We start from the raw sequence: 5,326 nt of genomic DNA, 5'->3' as shown, positions 1-5,326 counted from the left end.
GCTAAAACCACAAAACCTCACTGTGTTGTTGTGGTTTTCATGGGATGGACCGCAAAGTATTGCATGAATGACGCTTCTTTTTCTTTTCAGTTTATTATGTAATTGTTTCCATTTTGGTCTGTTTTAATACTTGGCTGAATCACAAGCTGGATGAGCATCAATTATCCGGTCTGGTCACAGATTTTTTACACTGCACTTTGACTAGGCCATTAGTCATTTCATCTTGTGATTGCGGTATTACGTAAGATCAACTTTTTTGGGCTCTACGTCATGTTATAATGTTATTCCGTCGTTGTCGTGTTATTAAAAAGAGTGCGCTGAGTCAAACTGTATCATCGTTATTCAGGATCACCAAACGTCCAGCTGGGGCTTCATCATAACAATCAGCGTCACCTGGACTACCTGAGCCTGACGGTTTTTTATGATGTCATCACAGGTGGCCATTTGTAGTTTTTAACCATGCGTAACATTAACACCTAAGTCGTCAGCAACATAACTGTTGCCTTGATTGTTTCATGTGTGTTTGAAAAAATAGAAGCCCTTTCATCTCCATGGCAACCACTGAGCTGCACAAAAATGTCCCCTCTGAGGACGAAGCTCCTACTCGGAGATGCAGTTTCAGGGTTCCAAACGTCTGCCTCACAAAGCAGCCACTCCCCCACTGGGCTCCTTCAGACTAGCCAGCATCAATTAGCAAACGCCTGCTGGAACTGCGCATCGGCCGAGCTCATTGCACGAGCTACTACAAAGTGAAACGCTGGTGAAAATGTTGTTAAAGTCATCATAGAGGAGCCATGTTGTGATGACTTGGTGAGGGCGGAGTTTCAGACAGAGCAGGAGTTTCTAAAAGAGACAGAGGCCCAATTTCAAGGTGTTAAATTAGGACATCAAGTAGCATTTTTAGAGTTTCTTGATAGTGCCATTTTATAGCACAAGGTGGCTAGAAAATGCATGGCACTTCCCCTTTAAAAAATGATATTTGTTGCTGCTTCCCCTGTTTTTGTGTTCAGGTTGTGACATCTTTTTGTTTAAGAGATTCCATCTCTCGTTCTGGCTCGCGTTCGGGTCCCCGGGTCGCCCTTCTCTGGCAGACGTCGGGTTCTCATTGCGCGGCCCGAGCAAAAAGAAACTTTGTGTTCCACTCTGGCTAAACCCAAAGCACAAACAGACACGGACAGGCATCAACCACAGACACTCCGCACACCGAACGCCTGTCCTGGAGGAGATGAAGAAAAGTGCGGTGATGTGTGCGAGGCAGCTGCCTGGACACCAAAAGTCAGCCTTGCTAGCATAAGAGATGACTGAGGGAGTGTTTCATCCGCAGCAGTGATGGCAGCCTGATGGCAGCTGTTAAGCCTCCACAATCAGCTCCACTGGCAGTCAGATTTAATGTCCCGCTGACAGACACACACTTCAAACTGGAGCCTAACCCACACACAGAACAAACACAGCGCATGCCGGCAAAACCGCCCTTCAGCAATCAAGTGGTGTAGCGCTGTTGTGAGGCGTTTCACAAAACAATGCAGCTATTTTCGTTGCAATTCGTCATGGAACCAATGAAAAACTTTAATGCTCGCTGGAGACATATGAGCTAATGCCAATGGGGGGTGGGGGTGGGGGGGGAAATCACCTAAAAGATTAAAGTACATGAGCTTCCTGAAGAAGATATTGCTGCATCTCCAGCCCACTCTATTGTCCCATTAACACAAACTGGATCCAACAGCTCCCTGTCTTCAGCCTGCAGAACCTGAAGCTATAGCTTTGGTAAAAAATTTGGGTTTGACACGAACATTTCAGTAATATACAATGTTTTCGTCAATAAAAGTAATCTACAGTTAACACCTGAAATAAAAGGAAAGTATTCACAAGTCTTCAGCTTTCCTACATTTTGGGAAAGTATCCTCAATTTATTTGTTTAAAAAAAAAAAAATAGCACATGCGAAATCTAAAACTGGGATTGTGTGTGTCTGACATACACATTTCTCTTTTTATGAGTTTTGACAAAGGAAAGAACATGGATGTTTTGAGCTGAAAGCCTGATAAATAAGAAAATGATCCCCTTAACCATCATTACAAAAACCTACAGTATTGCATAATGAACAGTACGATAAACAACATTTTTGAAATGCTAAAATCTGAAAATCTAATGTGTATACTGAGGTTCTTTGAAGATTCCATCAAAGCTGACAGGAAAGTAGATAAAGAGGAAAGGCTTTCATACAACTACCCATAAATTGTTATAAAATTGTGCAGTGGGAAGAGTTTATATAAGCTTGGTTAACACAGCTGGGCTTCAGGTATTAACCTATAAATCAAAGGTTAGTTCTTCAAACAATGAGAGCAGGTCTTGAACATTTTAAACTAGTTGAAATTATTGGTTTTACCCGTCAAACATGAAGGTCAAAACTATTGAGGTCCACTATTTTTGTAGTAGTTGCCAACTAGCGAACCAAAACATCTACAAGTTTGGACTTTCCAGGTATTGCTAGTGGCTCGTGGTAATTGTGTCTGATCAACTGGTGCATTATTAAGTCAAGGAAGCAGCAACCAAAATGTCTGACCAGAACGAACTAACAGGTGAATATTGCCCTCAGTATCAAAGACATTGAATATACGCCCATTCAGCTTGCCATACCGACCACCACCACACTAATGATAAGCCAGAGTTTGCAGGCTATTTGCCAGTTGACATGGCAAAAACCTGCTGAGATATACAAATCACATGGTTTTATACATGCATGTGATAAAACGTCTGAATCTTTGTCGTGTACGAGGGGGGGGGGGGGGGGGGTAGATTAAAATCCACTACTGGATTTTAATCCAGTAGTGGATTAAAATCCACTACTGGATTTTAATCTACTCTACTACTTCAGGAAAATACTATCATGAATTTGTAGACAAGCAGCCTTTTTGTACATGCGGAAGACGTTTTCATTCTTTGTATTGTTTGCTCTTTTTCTTTTTTAGCTTTGTACCCCTACATCTGGCTCCATAGTAGCTCCATTGTATCAATGTGCTTTGTCTGCAGTTTGTAAAGTGGATTTTTATGGGTTTTCCACTGAATGCAGCAGAAAGCTGCGGCCGAAAAGCTGCGATACGAGTGCAGCTTCCTAACTTATAGCTCAAGAGTCCAAAGCTTCATACATCAACCACAAAGGCTACGTTTGGCTCATTTAACCCCTTCAGGTCTCACGTCCACCGGAGTGGACATAGTTTATTTTGGAGCAACTTCAGACAAGAGAAGCATTTCTATGAAACTAGACAAGGGGAGGAGTAAGTGGCTATTTTTCCATTAAAAATATCAATTCAGGTTCATGGTAGCCTAATAAAATTGCTCTCAGTATAATTTAAAGTGTTTCCAGTGATAGTATCTGAAATTATTTTCTATTATCAAATAGTATAGTTTTTTTTTTATTAGAATGTCCGTCGGAATCAGGAGTTGGAATATTAGGGGGAAACGTATCTGTAAGCATTTTATAGCTTATTTGACAATTAATACAATATATTTTTTTTTTTGTATGTTTTTCTTGATCTACTTGTAAAAAGTGAATTTTCTCTATATTTCGTCGCTGAAGGGGTGTACAAATGAGCAGGACAATTTTTTTATTGTTTTGCTCAGTAGATAAAAATCAGGTCTGAAGGGATTAAAACTCTCTACTGTTGAAGGACGTCAATGTACGTCAACCGTAAAGTGTTTGTTGACGATAACGAACGTTAGCTAGCAAAAAAAAACAAACAAAAACCCCAGCACAGAACAAATGTATTTCCCCTTTGCAATCTAAACCGTAAATTACTGCCAAGACGTAAGACGGTTAGTGTCGAAAAGCGCCGTTTTTAGGGAAATATCCGGTAATTTTGTCGTGTTTTTGCAGCTGCGAGACGCTTTTAGAACGATGGGACGATCCGAGTGCAGCACGTGCCTCGGTGCGCACGTAACATCCGGCCTCTGACACGGTTCCCTCCGTGCTCCATTCACAGGTTTGGAAGCCACATGACAAATTTGTCGCCTGCGCACTTTGTGTGTATCCGAGTGTCTTTTTTGTGCCCCTGTTAATGTAGGGGTTGCGATTGCACTTGGCATCATGAGTCTGCGTGTGATTTGTGTGTGTGGGTGTGTGTGTGTGTGTGTGTAAGCCAGTTCGTCACATGGGTTCATAAAGCGGCCCGAGATCTCATCTGGTTTGATCTGATTTCCTCCCAGCTGGCTGATGTGGGACAGTAGCCCAGATGTTGGCGGGATTACGCTGCTCCCCTGTTTGAGGAGAGAAGCGTTGGAACCATTCAGGAAAAATAAACACACACAGATGTACTCATTCAATATGTTTTTTTCTTCTCTCTCCCTGTTTAAGCGTTACGACTTAATGTCTTCATGTGTTGTTACAATTAAAAAACAGCTTTTTTCAGTGTAATAATATTTGGTGGCTAAAGCACGGCTGGTCCACGGTTGAATGAGGCCATGGGCAAATGTCTTTTGGGGCCCCTCTTTGAGATTTGGTGGCATCTGGGAGAGCAAACAAGAAAATGGGCTGCGATTAATTTTCATTGTGAAATGCAGAGTGGTATTTAAGTGTGGCACATTAATTTCCGTAACATCTGCTGACAAACTCTGATTTTACAGTAAAGACGTTAGCAAGTTTAGCAGCTTTTGTTTTTAGAATTTGAAACACATATGTAAAATGTGCAAAACGTGCAATCTATCAAATCAAATCAAAGATGCTTTTGAGCACCCCTTAGTGGCGTTGAGACCCTAAGCAGTTGTTTTTCTTGCATATGCCTTGAGCTGTCTCTCCCAGTGAGTGCCATGGTGGAAAAGAATTGAACGTACACGCAGTACGCCAGAGTAAGTAGAACCTTAAAGCTTCATGTACCTTTTGAAATTTTTTTAATATATTTTCTAACATATTTGTTGAAACTGTCACTATGTCCTGACAAAAAATATTTTTAAAAATTCAAGCTACTACCAGTGGTCCCACTGCCATTTGCAAAAATACACCGCTCCCGGTCAGAAACAGCCAATCAGAGCCAGAAGGAGTGTTATAGTAGTGTGAATCATGCCTGTGTGTGAGCTGCTCACACCTTTACCCCACACAACACATACGGCCGTTCAAGATCAAGATTGTCGGTGTGCTGCGGTTGTGCTAATGGCGGAGAAACAACCAAAAGTCAAAGGGAAACTGGCGATTTCTTCAGTTCTCTGCTGAGGGGGAGGAGCTTCGGAAGGCAAAGGGGAGGAGCCTCGCTCAAATTTTCCACAGTTTTCTCAGAACCCCCTACTGCAGCTGTCAGGACTGAACTCTTATTTGAGGCAAAGCCAACAGCTCTTAGA

The sequence above is a fragment of the Xiphophorus maculatus genome, chromosome 13 (genome assembly GCF_002775205.1).
Source record: "Xiphophorus maculatus strain JP 163 A chromosome 13, X_maculatus-5.0-male, whole genome shotgun sequence".
NCBI lineage: Eukaryota > Metazoa > Chordata > Actinopteri > Cyprinodontiformes > Poeciliidae > Xiphophorus > Xiphophorus maculatus.
This window is presented reverse-complemented; position numbering follows the sequence as displayed.